Source organism: Sorex fumeus, unplaced genomic scaffold, assembly GCF_029834395.1.
Source record: "Sorex fumeus unplaced genomic scaffold, SorFum_2.1 ptg000130l, whole genome shotgun sequence".
Classification (NCBI taxonomy): domain Eukaryota; kingdom Metazoa; phylum Chordata; class Mammalia; order Eulipotyphla; family Soricidae; genus Sorex; species Sorex fumeus.
The window spans coordinates 10901239-10919945 of NW_026606187.1; positions in this window are offsets into that span (position 1 = coordinate 10901239).

Genomic DNA, 18707 nt, shown 5'->3' on the forward strand with positions numbered 1-18707 from the left:
TGCACCAGACAAGAGACACAGAGTCGCAAAATGGATCCAGAAACTGAAACCAACATTCTCTGCCTAAAATAAACTCATCTGATCAGGCAGAGAAAATACAGACTCAAAGTTAAAGAATGGAAAACAATCCTGCAAGCAAACAGCTCCCTCAAAAAAAGCTGGGGTGGCCATACTAGTATCTGACATCATAAATTTCAGGTTGAAAAAGATTAGAAGGGACAGCGAAGGCCATTTTCTATTTATCAAGAGATAAATACAACAGGAAGAAATCACGCTCTTAAATGTATATGCACCTAATGAGGAACAGATAAATACTTAAAACAACTGCTAACAGATTTTAAGGAGGACATTGTTAGCAACACAATAGTAGTTGGAGACTTTAACATCACCTTATTACTTCTGGATAGATCAACAAGAACAAAACTCAGCAAGGAAATATTGACTTTGAAGAAAAAAATAGAAGAGAGAGTGCTAATAGACCTATACATGGCTTTACACCCCCAAAAGAAAGAATACACATTCTCCTCCAGTGCACACGGAACATTTTTCAAAATAGATCATGTGCTAGGCCACAAAACATACTTTAATACAATCAGGAAGATAGAAGAAGAAGTAGTATCAACAATCTTTTCAGAACACAATGTGCTGAAGATAGAAGCAAATCACACAAAGACTTCGAGAAACAAATCAAACACTAGGAAATTAAACACTAAATGTTAAACAATGAGTGGGTCAGGAAGAAGTCAGTAGGAAATCAAAAGATACCTTGTAACAAAAGAGAATGAAGACAGGAGATACCAGAACTTATTGGACACAGCTAAAGCCATGCTTAGGAAAATTTATAGTGTTGCAAGCATTCCTAGAAATGAAGAAAGGGCCTACATATAGAACCTAACCACACAGCTCTAGATCTTATGAAAAAAACAACAAAGGGAACTGAAATTTGGCTAAAGGAAAGAAATAATAAAACTTAGAGCAGAAATTAAAGAGATGGAAACCCAAAAATAATCCAAAATGTCAATGAAACCAAGAGCTGGTTCTTTGAGAAAATAAACAAGATTTTTAAACTGCTAGCAAGACTCACAAAAAAAGAGAAAGATAAAATTCTAATAAACCGGATCAGATATGAAAAATAGAACATCACAACAGAAAATAATGAAATTCAAAAGATCATCAGAGACTACTTTGAGAGTCAGTATGCCATGAAACAAGAGAGCCTAGAAGAAATGGATAAATTCCTGGATTCCTATAATCTCCCAAGATCGAAGCAAGAAGATTTGGGACACCTGAATACACCCATTCATATCAAGGAAATTGAAGTGGTAATCAGATTACTGGATCACTTGACTTCCTGTTAATCATCGATTTGCCAGTGTAGCCCGCTGGCGTCTGTTCGTTCTAGGAATGCCAAGAGCCTCAAACCGATCATTCATGATCTTGATGAAGAAGTCTGATCATCTGTTAGGTGGGCAGACACGTGGTCTTTTGACATCCCATGGAATCCAGTTGGTAATGGCTCTAGTGCAGCGGTCATCTCTAAATCTCATAATGTGTCCAGCCCATCTGATTTTGATGCCTTGGGAAACGAGACAGCGTCCCTGATTCTTGATCGTCGGCGGAGGTCGGAACTCCGGATTCTTTCTCTTATTTGAGTAAACATGATACTCCAAGCATAGCTCTTTCAATTCCTCTTTGGGAGACCTGAATGGCGTTCTCATCCTGTTTGCGTAGGGCCCAGGTCTCTGAGGCATATGTTAACGCAGGAAGAACAGTGGAATCAAAGAGATGTGCCGGAGCTGGAGGTTCTTCGTCCTCTTAGCTATTGCTTCGACGTTCTTGAAGGCGTTCCAAGCTGCTCTCTTCCTCCTGCACAACTGAGGTGCCAGGTCAGTCATCATGTTGACATCTTGACCTAGGTATACATAGCTGTTGCATTCAGAGATGGTCATTCTGTTGAGAGCAAATGGAGCATCAGAAATGAGGCTGTTTCTCATAAACATTGACTTCGTAAGATTCAGCTGGAATACGACCTTTCCACACTCATGGATGAAGTTGGCCAGCATTTGTGCTTCTTGGCTAATGTTTGGTGTTATTAGAACAATGTCATCAGCAAAGCGGAGGTGTTGTAGTTGCCGAACATCTATCTTGACTCCCATTCCTTCCCATTCCAGTCGTCGCATGATGTTCTTGAGGGTGGCACTGAATAGTTTTGGTGAAATGATATCACCCTGCCGAAGCCCTCCCTTGACATCAATGATTACTTCTTTGTAGAATGGTGAGATCCTGATAGTGAATGTAATACAGCTCGTGGAGGATCCTGATGTATTGAGTTTGAATGCCCTGATTGGCTAGGGCTTCAATTCAATTGACGGTTTTGTCTGGTAATCAGAAGTCTTCCCAAAAACAAAATCCCAGGCCCAGGCGGAATCACTAGTGAATTCTTCCTCACATTTAAAGTAGACCATTTGCCAGTTCTTCTCAAGCTTTTCCAGGAAATTTAAAAAACAGAAACTCTCCCAAAGAGCTTTTATGAGTCACATATTTCCCTAATACCAACAGCAAACAAAGACAACACCAACAAAGAAAATTATAGGCCAATATCCATGACAAACACGAATGCAAAGATCCTCAATAAAATATTGTGGAGTTCAACCAGTACTTTATATATCCTTGATATCAACCCCTTGTCAGATGTGTATTCGGCGAATATCTTTTCCCATTCTGTAGAATGTTTTTGTATTTTAGTCACTGTTTCTTTGAGGTGCAGAAGATTCTTAGTTTAAGATAGTCCTATTTATCTATTTCTGTTTTCGTTTGGTTCACCAGTGGAATGACATCTTTGAAGATACCATTAGCTTCAATGTCATGGAGTGTTTTGCCAACTTTGTCTTCAATGTACCTTATGGATTCCGGTCTGATGTTGAGGTCTTTAATCCATTTTGATCTTACTATTGTACATGGTGTTAGGCAGAGTTTTGAGCCCATTTTTTGCATGTAGCCATTCAGTTTTGCCAGCACAATTTGTTAAAGAGGCTTTCCTTATTCCATTTTACATTTGTTGCTCCTTTATCAAAGATTAGATGATCACATCCAACCCCATAAAAAAAAGGGTCAATGAAATGAACAGAAACTTTCTCAAAGAAGAAATCCGAATGGCAAAAAGGCACATGAGAAAATGCTCTACATCATTAATCATCGGGGAGATGCAGATCAAAACCACAATGAGGTACCATCTCACACCTCAGAGACTGGCCCACATCCAAAATAAACAAAGCAACCAATGCTGGCGTTGAAGTGGCGAAAAAGGGACACTCCTTCACTTTTGGTGGGAATGCCGACTGGTTCAGCCCTTTTGGAAAACAGTATGGAGGATTCTCAAAAAATTAGAAATTGAGCTCCCATTTGGCCCAGCAATACCACTCCTGGGAATATATCCCAGAGAGACAAAAATGTATAGTCGAAGTGACATCTGCACTTGTTTGTTCATTGCAGAACTCTTTACAATAGATAGAATCTGGAAAAAACCCGAGTGCCCAAGAACAGATGACTGGTTAAAGAAAATTTGGTACATCTACACAATGGAGTACTATGTAGCTGTAGAAAAGATGAAGTCATGAAATTTACATACAAGTGGTACAACATGGAAAGTATCATGCTACGCGAAATGAGTCAGAAAGACAGGGATAGACATAGAAAGATTGCATTCATCTGGGGGACATAAAGTAACAAAATAGGAGATTAATACCCAAGAATAGCCGATATCAGTACCAGGAGGATTACTCCATGGCTTAGAGGGCAGCCTGGCATTCTAGGGTAAAGGGTAGCTCAGATAGAGAAGGGAGCACCAAATAAAGGGTGTTTGAAGGATCCTCCCAGGATGTGAGATGCATGTTGAAAGTAGACCATGGACCGAACATGATTGCCACTCAATGCCTCTTTTCCAGACCACAACACCCAAAAGGAGAGAGAGAACAAAAGGGAATGCCCTGCCACAGAGGCAGGGTGGGATGGGGGGGATGGGTGTGGGAGGGATACTGGGATCCATGGTGGTGGAAAATGGCACTGGTGGATGGATCGGTATTTGATCATTGTATAATAGAAACCCAAGCACAAAAATTTGTAAGTCTACAAGTGTACCTCATGGTGTTTCACTAATAAAATTTTTTAAAAATATTAACAAATAGAATTCAACAACTCATCAAAAAGATCATACACCTCGACCAAGAGAGATTCACCCCAGGGATGCAAGGATGGCTTAACTTTAGGAATTCAATCAACATAATCCATCATATCAACAAAAGTAAAGATAAAAACCATATGACCATATCAATAGATGCAGAGAAAACTTTTGACAAGATCCAGCACCGATTTATGATTAAAACTCTCACCAAAATGGGATTTGAAGGAACTTTCCTGAATAGTCATAGCCTTCAACGACAAACACATGGCAATCATTATCCAAAATGGGGAAAAACTAAGGGCCTTTCCTTTATCTTAGATCAGGGATAAAACAAGAATGCCCCTCATCACCACCGTTATTCAGTATAGTACTGGACAGTACTTGTAATAGTGGTTAAAGTAAAGTAAAGTAAAGTAAAGGCCCTCCCATTGTTCATCGATTTGCTAGAGCGGGCCCAGTAACGTCTCCATTGGAGACTTTGTTGTTACTGTGTCTGGCATATCAAATACATCATGGGGAGCTTGCCGGGCTCTGCCATGCGGGCGAGATACTCTCGGTAGCTTGCCGGGCTCTCCGAGAGGGGCGGAGGAATCGAACTCGGGTTGGCCATGTTGGCTGCGTGCAAGGCAAATGCCCTACTGCTGTGCTATCACTCCAGCCCTCTGTGCTATCACTCCAGCCCTTTTGGCAATAGTGGTTAGGCAAAAAAAAAAAAAAAAAAAAAACATTAAAGGTAACCAGATAGGAAAGGAAGAAATTAAGCTCTCACCTTTCACAGATGATATTGATGTAGGCAAGTAGAGAGGGAAGGACCCCTCCCAAGCAATGACAAAACCCAGCCCTGCAGAAAATAGGAAAACAGGAACTAAGGCTTAATAAGACCCTCACCTGGCTCCAGCAACAGACCCAAAGAAGTTCCTCCAGGAACAAAAGGCCAGGAAAGGAATTTCAAAGAAGACCATCACCACTCCCATCCTCCCTGGTAACCTCCTTAGCAAGGGACTTTTACCTGGGAAGAAGCCCCACGTGGGAGCAGACTGGAGAAACCCTGCAAAGGCCACCTTGAACAAAGGAAGGGCGACATATGCTGCCTGAGCCCATGTGTGCTTATGCCCACGTGGCTGAGCACAAGTGGTGTCCAAGCACATGTGTCGTCTGCATCTCCCCTCTTGAGTTGTGTACTTTCATGCTTTCGTGTCTAACTTTACTCTCTCTCTCTCTCTCTCTCTCTCCCCCCCCCCATTCACCCTCCGCACCTAAAAATCCTCCAAATAAAATCTATTTGTTTCACTGCTTGTCTACTTCTGAAATTCCTTTCTACGAGGCGAGACAAGAACCCAGTAACCCTGGGTCCCGGGTGGCAGAGGCCGGTGGGGAGAAAGTGACCATCTTCCTCCTCCCTGCTTCACATAAGTCATCCATGGGGCCCACCAACATCCATATGATACTATATCTCAAGAACCCTAAATCCTTCACCAAGAAACTCCTAGAAACAATAGACTTGTACAAACTATAAAATTAATCGTGTAAACACACAAAAAGGGACAGGCAAAAGGCAGTGGCCTATCTCTCCCGCCGCCTGCGTTCCATAGTCTCAGGCCGTTTCCTCACTCCAGGGAGGTCGATGGCAATGGTCAGGTGAGGAAGGAAATGGGGCCAGGCTGGTTGGTCTTAGCAGCAATTTATTACATGGAAAAAAATGTATGTCATTGAGGTCTCAGGAGTCCTCAAGCACGTGCCCCTTTGTTCTCTGAGCTTCTGTCTTCAGCCCCATCTCCTCAGGTTCTCTGAAGCACGTGTCCCCCCAGAGAGTCCTGAAATCTCCCTTATATATATCATAGTACCTCTAAAGGGCGCAATATAGTGATGTCATCAAAAGGAGTTACAGAAAGAACATCTAGGCAAAACATACATCGTTTCTTTACATCCACCAGCCAGTAATCTTGGCCTCACCTTTTACAAACTACAAGCACTTGGATTAGCACATCAAAGACCAGTCTGCTAGAGCTTGGAATCTACATCTCCAAGATCAGCCTGCCTGGAGGCAGGCATCTACAGCCCCAAGATCAGGCCTGGCTTAGCACCTGGGATCTGCATACCTAAGACCAGCTAGGTTCCTGTGAGATAAGGGAAACTGCCTCAATATACTGAAATCATAATAAATAAGAAAGCAGTTTGAAGGGGAGAAAAGTTCAGTCTCATCCAAGCTAGTCAGGACACACGCGGGAAAGCAGTTTCTAGGACAGATTCTCATTTAGCAGATCAACTCACACTAGAACAGAATTCCCTGGATGTGTTTCTCCTCTCCTTGTCCAACCAACATATAAAGCATACATAATATAAATAATTTTGTATGGACACAGTAAAAAATACTTTAAGTTCATAGAATTGCTCTCCTAGGGCCATCTCTATCTCAGACTGCAGTGCTCAGGCCAGATAGCCTTCCTATTCTTAGCAGCAGGGTCCTAGTCTCGTCGTTACTTTTGAATCATGACAGCATTTACCTATGATCAACCTCTTAACTTTAGTTAAGAATTGTGGCACCTTGGCCTGGTCCATCTCGATGCCAGGGTAGCACATAACTTACTGGCTTGCCCTGGTTCCATCCAGCCCCACGTCGGGACCCTGCCCTTGGGGTCCTAGGAAGTGAGGGCAACTGAGGCTTAAGTTGAGAAGGAAGATGCCCAGGAGTGAATAATATTCAAGGCCAATTAAATCCTAAGTTATAAAGCATAATATTATTTGTCTTCCTGTATCTATACAAAAAGGACATTGCATTAAAGTAAACTATTCAAAAGACATAAGGAGAAGAGAAAGGCAATATTAACTTACAGTACAAGTTCAGTGTCCAATAAGGATGAGACCTTACAAATTGTTTGGGGAAAAGAGCACAAAGAAATAATTACAAACAAACAATGTAATGGGAATGACTCGGGAGCACTGTGATGGGTGCAACCTGATAAACCTAAGCTCCTTGTATTACAACAATAAATAGCCCCGAATCCATGCCCTTCCTATATGCAAATAATGAGACAGAAGAAAGTGACAGGAAAGAAACAATCCTGTTCACAATCGTGCCTCAGAAGATCAAATAACTCAGAGTCTGCCCAACTAAAGAGGTAAATGAAAACTACAAAATGCTACTCCATTAAATAAAAGAGGACTTTAGGAGATGTCTCTCCTCATGGATAGGAAGAATTAACGTCGTTAAAATGGCAATGCTCTGAAAGCATTATACAAAATTAATGCTATCCCTATAAGGATACCCATGAAATTCTTCAAAGAAAAAGATCAAGAACTCATGAAATAAATATGGAACATTAAACACCTACTAAAGATAGCTAAAGCAATCTTGGGAAAAAGACGTGGGGAGGCATCCCTCTCCAACCTCAAAATCTACTACAAAGGGATAATAATTAAAACAGCTTGGTACTGGAACAAAGGCAGGCCACAGACCAATGGAACAGGGTGGATTATATACACATAACCTCAAATATATGAACATCTGATCTTTGATAATGGAGCAAGAAATGTGAAGTGGAATGAGGAAAGCATCTTTAACAAATGGTGCTGGCATATCTGGACAACCACATGCAAAAAAAATGGGCTTAGACCTCTACCTAACACCATGCACAAAAAGTCAGATCAAAATGAATCAAAGATCTCAACATCAGGCCAAAATTCATTAGGTACATTGAAGACAAGGTCGGAAAACCCTCCATGGTATTGAAGCTAACGGTGTCTTCAAGAGGACACTCCACTGACCATCCAAGTGGAAAGAGAGATAAACAAATGGACTATCTTAAATTAAGAAGCTTCTGCACCTCAATAGATACAGTGACCAGAATACAGAGACAATCTACAAAATGAGAAAGGATATTCACCCAATAGCCATCTGAAAAGGGTTTTATATCAAGGATATACAAAGCACTGGTTGAATTCCAGAAGAAGAAAACATCTAAACCCATCAATAAATGGGGTGGTGAAGTGAACAGAAACTTTCTCAAAGAAGAAATCTGAATGGCGAAAAGACACATGAGAAAATGCTCTATATCACTAATCATCAGGGAGATGCAGAGTAAATGAGATATAATCTCACACCACAGAGACTGGCCCGCATCCAAAATAACAAAGGGAACTGGTGTTGGCGTGGATGTGGCAAGAATGGGACTCTCCTTCACCGCTGGTGGGAATGCCAACTGGTTCATCCCTTTTGGAAAACAGTATACACGATTCTCAAAAAATTAGAAAATAAGCTCCCATTGGATCCAGCAATACCACTCCTGGGAATATCCTGGAGAGGCAAAAAAGTATAGCCGAAATGACATCTGCACTTCTATGTTCATTGATGCACTGTTCACAATAGCCAAAATCTGGAAAAAACCCGAGTGTCCAAAAACAGATGACTGGTTAAAGAAACTTTGATACATCTACACAGTGGAGTACTATGCAGCTGTTAGAAGAGATGAAGTCATGAAATTTACATACAAGTGGTACTACATGGAAAGTATGAGTGAAATGAGTCAGAAAGAGAGGGACAGACATAGAAAATTTACATTCATCTGAGGAATATAAAGTAACAAAATAGGAGACTAACATCCAAGAATAGTGGAGATTATTACCAGGAGGTTCACTCCATGGCTTCAAGGCCAACTGCACATGCTAGGAGAAAGGGCAGCTCAGATAGAAAGGGAAAACCAAGTAAAGGGTGTTGTGAGGATCCTCCCAGGATGGCAGATGCATGCTGATAGTAGACTATACACCGAATATGATTGCCACTCAATGCCTTTTTTGAAAACCTCAGCAACCATGAGGAGAGAGAGAACTAAAGGGAATGCACTGCCACAGAGGCTGGATGAGATGGGGGCTATGGGCAGTGGTAGAGCTACTTGGGATCATTGGTGGTGGAGAATGGGCATTGTGGAGGGATGGGTACCCGATCATTGTATAACTGAAATCCAAGCACAAAAACTTGTAATGTCCACAACTGTACCTCATGTTGTTTCACTAATTAAAAAAAATGTCATCTGGATTGCAGATCTTCTATTTATGGGTATTAGCCTTCATTTATCACTTTACCAGATCTCTTAACTCTCAATGAAATGATACTTGAGTTGTTTAGAATAAAACAGAACTGTATACAATGCTTGAGTCTCTAGAGATAAATAATGCAGGGTTGAAAAGCACAGAATTATCAATTGTTGTCAAAGAAAGAATCTACAAGGAAGAGGCATTAGAATAAAGACCTCAAGGAAAGGAAAATTCTTAGACTATCTAGGAATAGGTGATTATATGAAAAGAGGAGTAAAAAAATAGGCATTGAGAAATATATGTTCTTGGATCATATTAAAAAAAACTAGTAGTACAACAAGCTATAACAAACAGGTGGAAACTGTAGCAATCACCTGCCCAATTTGTGGGGCATAGAATGTCTTCATGTTTTATAATAAATATAATGAAAAGTTAGGTAAATCTAAATATTAAAATCAATTAATATTAATATCAATCTTATATTAATCAATTAATATAAGATCAATCAATTCAAAGCTTCCTGGAAGATGGACGGTACTTACCTTGCATGCAGCAAAGTCCAGTCCAAATTCTGGCACCCTTTATGGTCCTCTGAGTCCAGCAGGAGTAATCCCTGAGCACAAACCAGGAGTCAACTCTGAGCGCTGCCAAGTATTCCCCTCCCCAAATAAATACATAAATAATTGATGGCTTCCAGTGACTTTGTATTAGCTATTTATTTGTGTGGTAGGATAATACATGTTGATATCTACCCCGACCTGAATGTATTTCTGCTCAAGGATAAATTAAACTTATTGATTTTTATCAGAATAGTGAGAGCTGTTACTTACATAAACATAAAAACATAATATATGACTTTGTGGATTCTTGATTCTTCCTCACCTATATGCTCTAGAATAAAAATGTGGAACATATATAGGATGTAAAGAAACACAGTAAGACTCTAACTGAGTTTATCATGGCTGGAGAAGGGGGCAGAGGGATAACGGTGAAGGATATCAGACACTATGGTAGAGAATATGGTATCAGTATGTTGTATGCATGAAACTCTATCATGAACAGTATAGTGTATTGGTTTTCTCATATAATTATTTTTAAATGTAAGAGATGTTCTGGATAAAAATAGGAAAGCTACAGATTTGTCTTTTTATGCAGGGGAATATAGGTACCCTAGATATTAGTTTATAGCTCATGAAGAGAGAAGAAATTAACCTATTTATGATCAGTGTAAATTGTAGAATAAATAAGAACATGAACATAAAATTAATCAAGTAGGCATATATGGCTGTAAAAAGATGTTCACTAAAGGTCACTTGGAGAATGAATCTCTGAGATGATCAAGAAAAATTTGTATTTTTCTCCATGTCAAAATCTCCCTTTTCTTTTCACTTCTAATTTCAAGAGAACATTACATTACTGTAATCATAGTTTTAATTACTTATATGTCCAAGCATACTCATTTAAAGGATGTGAATTAATCATTCACATTAATTAATCAATCAAGAGTCAGCTGTTTGCATCAATTATTTCTGAATTATTTCATATATTACCCCTCAGACTTTTCAAGTTAGCTCCTGAGTTCCTGTTTGTGCTGTGCTAAAAAAGAAACCCAAAGGTAGCTGTATTCTAATCCTTGTTATGCTTGAAAATATTTATATTTATGTAGAAAAGAGGACTGTTCAGATGGGATTAAATTAAGGGTCTGTGATACTTCAAAGAGCCTTGTAAGGTGGAGGAAAATACCACACTTATTGGGCTGGAGCGAGAGCACAGTGGGTAGGGCGTTTGCCTTGCAAACAGCCAATGTGGCTGACCCGAGTTTGATTCCTCCGCCCCTGTCAGAGAGCCTGGCAAGCTACGGAGAGTATCTTGCCCTCAGGGAAAAGCCTGGCAAGCTACCTGTGACATATTCGATATGCCAAACACAGTAACAATTGTCACAATGGAGACGTTACTGGGCCCACTAGAGCAAATTGATGAACAATGGGAGGACAGTGACAGTGTTATATAAAGAGCGACCTCTTGCAAGGTAACATATAAAATCATTTCAAGCAGAAAGAAGCAGCTGTAGCTGGACCATACCCTGCTATCTTCAGGGCTTACTTCTGGCTCTGTGCTGTCACTCCTGGTGGGACTTGGGTGACCATATGGGATGTGGGGTGTGGGAGAATGAAACTGGGTCAACTGTGTGAGAGGCAAGTACTCTCCTATATTATCTCTTCAGCCCCCTTCAAAATAAATTTCAAAGTATAGACATTAAAGCATTTAAGTCTAAGGCTATTAGCAGAAGATGGAACTTTATTGGACCTATCCAAATCTAGCTTGATTTCACTGTTCTTTTATGTCTTACTGTTGCAATTTACCATGAACGAATAGCACTTACCAGGGCAAATATCACATTCTGGTTTTACATTCTTTTTTTTTTTTCCCTCCCGTTGATCGTCGATTTGCTCGAGCGGGCCCAGTAACATCTCCATTGGAGACTTTGTTGTTACTGTGTTTGGCATATCGAATACTCTCGGTAGCTTGTGGGGCTCTCCGAGAGGGGCGGAGGAATCGAACTCGGGTCGGCCATGTTGGCCGCTTGTAAGGCGAACGCCCTACCACTGTGCTATCGCTCGCTCCATTAAAGTTTTGATTTAACTACTATTGAATCATAGTGAATATTTCTATTATTAGGCAAATGTCTGATTAGCAAGCTATGCATGAAACTGCTGACCTTCAATTAAAAATGAAAAATTAGCCTGTGCTAGTGACATAGGTTAAGCCGTCGCTGAAAAGATTCAGTGGTAGGACCATAATATTTAGATCAAAGAGTGAAATCTTCTGATTCAATCCAATTTTAGTAGAAATGTATGAGTTTATGGTCAATACCAATTAAAAATAAACACCCTGAATATCTGAATCTCTTTCTCAATAGGGCAAGCATTCATTTCACTGAATTGTTAGCACCAGCAATTCAATTAAAGGAAGGATAAGAAAGAACTAGACATTGCAATAAAGTGTAGTATTTGAAATAGCTTAATAAAACAAACAATCTCTAAAGTGCTTTCCCTCCAATGTGCAAGTTTTAATTACTCCATTTTGTATTGAAAGAACTTGTTTAAAATGTCTAATTGCCACTTCTGGTTGAATGATGTCCCAGGACTGCTGGGACTTGCCTGCCTATAAAGCACTTTGGGCTTGTATTTATTGGTATTACAGGAAAGAAATGCAGATAATTAAGCATGGTAATTAGTCCAGAATGCCTAGATATCAGGAGAAGCAGAAATTTGGCTGAGTGGGGGGTACCATCAGAATGTCAGTGATTGCTTTGGGTGCTGTTATGAAGCAGGAAGTGTTGGGTCATTGTTCCTCAAATAATACTGGGTCAGTATCACATAAATGATGCATCTTCATCTTATCTTTCCAACGAGCAGATTTAATTAGCTAAGAGGGATGGAGATCATTCTGACATGCATACACGTAAGCAAGAGAAGAAGGGGATTCTTTTTAGAATTGTTTTCTTTTTGACATGCTCTCAATTTTTACATATTGAAAAGTAAGACACAGTTAAAAAAATCATCAGCAGTCCCATCACCCAAATCTTTTAATATAATTAACTCTTTTGTCATAAGATTTTATGTTCAATGGAGATTATTTGGAAACCATCTTAAACCAGAAAGAAGAAAATGATAATTTTGTGATACAAAGTTTAAAACTTTCTGAGGAACACATTTGAAAATTTGAATTCCATTGTAATTTTTGCACGAATCTTATGAACATAGGGGTGTAGATTGAAGTCACGACCACACAGACACACACACACACACACACACACATACACACCACACACACACAACTATTGAAGACACTAGGGTGGCATCAAAGCTAAGGGAATAGCTATTACTTTTGAGGGTGGTATCAGCACATTTAAAATTCTGAGGATCTAGCAAGGCCTTTAGAAGGGGAGTGAGCTGGGCATTTTCAGAGCAGGGTTAATTATTTTACATACACACACACTTGAACAAAGCCCAAGATCATAAGAAACTTCCCAAGAGTGTCAAGTTTCAAGTTTACTGACCAATAGAGGAACTATAGGGTTCAAAACTTGGAACCAAGAGCATTATCTTGTTGATATGCTAAAAACCAGTTTTACAAGGAAAAAGGAGAATATTAATGGAGCCAGGCTTGAAGTACAAGTAGTATTGCATGAGTAGCATGAGTAATTCCAAGTACTGTCACTGGGAATTCTGTGAGGAATGTACAGAGTGAATATGAAGAATGAGCATGGTGCAACAGAGAGAGACATTAATCGTTCATAATGATTATAGCTCTCTCTCTCCTTAAAGTCCACGAGAGAAGGGTGTTTGGTCAGTTGTCTGCAATGTCATGAATCTGATATTTCATTAAAGAATCAGGGAATGGGGCCGGTAAATATAAGGGTGCCATACACTAGATATTCAATAAAATCTTTAAAAACTGCTGTCTGGAAGGACAGCAGAGTAAATAAGCACTAGTGATATAGGTTTCCAAGCTGGGTAGAAGTTTTCACACAGGAAGAAAGGAGGTATTCTCCTATTGCAATTTTATTGTCCATTATCTAGCACCTTGCTTGCCACACAGGAAGCACAGATGTCGCTGAAGAGTTAATAAAAAGTAGTGAAAGCATAAACAGTGATGGTGATTATGAAAAAAGTTTTATTTCTATACTGAAGCCTTAGCATCACCAAAGTTGTTTTATTATCTTCTCAGAGTCCATCGTCTTGGTGTTTATAGTAGTTTGCTGTCATTCACCTGTAATGATAGTAATAAGTACAGTCACTTAGGCTTCAAATGGCTATTATGAAATGGAAAAGCAAATATATTTACATGGCATAAAGATAATACATTATTTTGCCCTCGAGATATGGAGTCAATCAAAAATAAACAGGAAGACAATGACAAAAATAATTAGGATATAGTAAGGTATATTTTATTATTATTCATTTATTCATGTTTTCAACAGAGATTGGTGAATCACACTGTTCACCAAGTTACACATATGAGCGTCTTAAGTTGAAACATTCTCCAAAGTTTATAGCAATCAAAAGTGATGTTATTATGAGGCACAATTACATTCTAAGAAAAATGAAAACATAGGGATGGAGAATTTAAATAAAAAAACTTCAATATGCCTAAAGGTATGTTAGGGAAAACCCCATGTTGAAATTGATGCCGAAGTTAAGATTAAATCAAGTTTGACATTTGTTGTTACCTTACAGCTTAGAGTAAAGAGCATCCACAGAAATCACAGCCTCAGTAGGAAAACATTTATAGTTTAACATCACTGAACTAAGGAGGTGAGGTTATGTGAGTTGAGTAATATCTATTCTGTAATAAAATATGTCTGACATGATTTTTAACTGTAAAAACAGTATTTGTCCATTAGAAGAGTAGATATTATGTACATATGAAGGCTACATCGAATTAAAGTTTAAAACTTATACATAATTGATGGCAGAGGAACAGATAAGGGGTGGCTTGGGGAGTAGGTACATTGTGGATAGATAGCCAGATGGTGGCATCACAGCTGGTGAAGAGATGGTTATTAAAAATTGTGCAGGGAACTTAACTGATAAGACTTGGTAACTTGTTAGATACCGAAACTAGAATCTGGAATATTTATCTGTGCTATGAATAAGATCGTTTCAAAATAATATAGATCTTCCCTAAGAACTGGCCTTTAGACAACTGCCTTAACACAGACAAAATACCATATCTGAAGGTATTTTGAATGCAATATCAAGCATTTTATGATTCAAGTTCTGGGAGCTGAGAAGCTCAAGATCAATGTTGCTGCAAATTAATTTTTAGCTGATAGTCATCTTTCTGGTCTTCCTGATTTGGATATTCATGTCTTTTCTTTGTGTTCTCAAGTAATGGAGAAAGGGAGGAAAACACACACACATTCACACACAGAGATAGAGAGTGACAGAGACAAAGAGAACAGTCTGAGTCTCTCCTGATTCTTCTAAGGGCCTCAGGCTGTTGTGGGTACTTGTCCTGACCTCATCGGAATGCAATTACTCCCTAAAGTCACACTTCCAAACACAATTATGCTGGGGATCAAATTGAAACACGTATATTTAAAGGAACAGAAATTATCAATCTGTAAAAAAAACCTCACTTTTATTGATAGGTATGGTACTCTCATTGATCTGTTTCTTCTTTATGTTGGGAACCACACCCTGACATTAAGAATTGCTCCTGACAGTAATTAAGGGCAACTCTTCATGGGAAATGAGAACCACACATTGCTGAGAATAGAATCAATGACTCCCACATGAAAAACTTGTGTCACAATACTTTGAGTCACCCCCCCCACCCTCTGTCCACTAAGTACCCATGTCCTTGGAGAAAGTTCTCTGTACGTTATTGGGAAATAATTACCATCTCAAGTTCTCAATCAAAGCCTATCATTATGGCATTGACTGAGATCCCAGAACAAATGATCACTTGGTTCTCAAGAATGGAGATCCCAGCATAATTCTCACTGACTGGGCCAAAGTTCCCTAGACAGATGTGCTATGTGTCTTCCCATAATTATAACCTGTTTGACAAGTACTTATTGAAAGTCAGTTATGCTACAGGCATCTTCCTACATGAAGGGATTTAATTTTAGAAGGACTAGTCCAGACCATGTACTACGCTAAAGAAAGCAAGTATAAAGAGTTGAGAAAATGAATGGTAGGGCTTGATTTAAAAATAAATGATAGAATCAAGATTAAGCATGGTTAGGGAACAATACTGAAAGCCTTAGAAGATTATTTTAGATAGCGTGGAGATTATTTATTTATTTATTTATTATTTATTTATTTATTATTTTAGATAGTGGAGATTATTTTAGATAGCGTGGAGAGGTAACATTTCTAATCCATATATTTTGACCAGAAATAAGAATGAATGAAATAAACTAGCCAGCCTCAAACACAAAGAAAGTGTTCTGTCACATGCAGAGAATGCAAAGTAGGAAATAACTATATTAAAAATATAATTAACACTCGCGAGTATGGTGCCGCCAGCAGGTCAATCTGTACCTGTGAGGTGAGTGCATCAGCAGCCTGATGGCACCTTCAAACTTCCAGATATCCCAAAATTGCTGCTGTGCCTTTGGCCAGACCCCAAAACCGTAGGGCAAAGTTTACCAAGAAAGTAAACGGCCAAAAGTTAGGTATGTGGGAAACACACCCACAAACCACCTCCGGCTCAGCTATATAATTGGATGCATGGCCTCTCTGGTTCCTGATTGAACTGCTTAATGGCCATGATCCTAGAGACTCAGAAACAAATCTAGAAACTCAGTGGCTTTTGGCAGAAATGCGTCTGGACCCTGCAGTAGGTTACTGTCGCAGGGCCACCCCAGGGGGGAAACGGTGCTGTCCCTCCGCCTGCTTCCCCTTGGTGGCTTGGTAGGTGCCAACCTCCAAAGGCCATTGCACAGTCAGGCTTGGGTTCACAGTGACGAAACTTGTTGGGCCTCATGGGATGGGGGTGGAGCCGGTTCTGTCCTCCCCATCCCAACGAGATCCCAAGTCATCGTCCACGAACAGCCTCTCTGGCTCTTGATCAAGCTGCTTAACAGCCATGATCCCAGAGACTCAGGAGCAAACATTGGAACCGAGCAGGTTTTGGCAGAAATCCCTCCAGATTTAAGTGTTAAAATTTTGGAATTTCAAAATCGCGCAGCCACTACTGCAGCCATGCTACATCATATGCTATTCATAACAAGCAATAGAAAACAAATTGTCTACTGTTGCCTTTTCAGAAGATCTGAGTGTTGGGGTAAAATCTCAAATAATAATGGTGGGTCTGGTGTCAAAATATTGAATATGATCAAAGTAGAGAGAGAGAGAGTAATGTGGAAATCATCTGCCCCACAGCTAGGGGGAGGGTGTGGGATGGGGGTGTCCTGGGGTAGTTGGGGATGGAGAATGGGCACTGGTGAAGGTATGGGTGTTTCATTGTATGACCGAGACTTAGACCCGAAAGCTTTGTAACTGCTTTCACGGTGATTCAATAAATAAAATTATAAAAAAATTTAAAAAAATAAGGTGGAGTTTATGCAGAATTCAATGAGCTAACCAGTGGCTGAATAAATAGCAGTACTCCTACATAATATATATATATATATGTATATATATATATATATGGTAGGGCGTTCGCCTTACAAGCGGCCAAGATGGCTGACCCGAGTTCAATTCCTCCGCCCCTCTCGGAGAACCCGGCAAGCTACTGAGAGTAATGTATTCAATATGCCAAACACAGTAACAACAAAGTCTCCAATGGAGACGTTACTGGGCCTGCTTGAGCAAATCGATGATCAACGGGAGGGCCTTTATATATTTGCTCGAACGGGCCCAGTAACGTCTCCATTGGAGACTTTGTTGTTACTGTGTCTGGCATATCGAATACGTCACAGGGAGCTTGCCAGGCTCTGCCGTGCGGGCGAGATACTCTCAGTAGCTTGCCGGCTCTCCGAGAGGGGTGGAGGAATCAAACTCGGGTCGGCCATGTTGGCTGCGTGCAAGGCAAACGCCCTACCGCTGTGCTATCTCTCCAGCCATAATTAACACTGTGAAAATTCAGAGGAAAAGTAGAAAATGAACCAAAATCTTTGGCTAGCCCTTCCTAAGAAAAGCAAAAGTTTTTTTTTTCTTAAAAAAAACTTAAAAACTTTTTTAAAAAAGATGGTTTTTTGGCCTCATTATCAATAAGGCCAGAGCACTATTAAAATGGTAGAGGAAAATCACTGAATGGTTAGACATTCTTGCTGAATTGTTAAATGAGAAACACAGGCCCTCATCTTCAAATAGGAGATCAAATGTTTCACTTAAGTGTTTCAAAATTCTTATTCCTAATGTAGAATTGACCTTAGGTATGATCCCAGCTGTCATGAAAAATCACAGAAAGAACATGGGTGTCCTTTTTCTATGAAATTATTCAAGAATAGAGAGCAGAAGTCTGGGTCTTTTAAAAAAGTGTGTGTGTGTGTGTGTGTGTGTGTGTGTGTGTGTGTGTGTGTTTTGATGCAGTCCTTCTTAATGACATTTAATCAGCTGAGATCTGTTTTCAGAAGAACTTAAGAATGGAGAGTATCTCAGAATGAGGGTATACTATTTGACTTCCAAGAAATAGGACCACAGATCATACTGTACACATATGGTGTCATAAATGCTCTAGTAACTTAGAAACTCTGCTGCTATTTTCTGGAATTTCTCTATTATCACAGTCAAAAGGCAGTTATTACCTTCTGCATGTAAATATATTGAAATGTGAAGTGTTTCCTCCCCAAGTAATACAACTTATTAAAAAATAAAGCAATATTTTAGTTCATCTATCACTCCAAAATGTAGGTTCCTGCCAATATATCTCATTTATTTCAAAAGGAAGATTTTTTTAAAGATAAAGGATGAGATTGCATAAGAATTCACAAAACATATAAGGATATAAGTTCTTTTTTCATACACAGCTATTT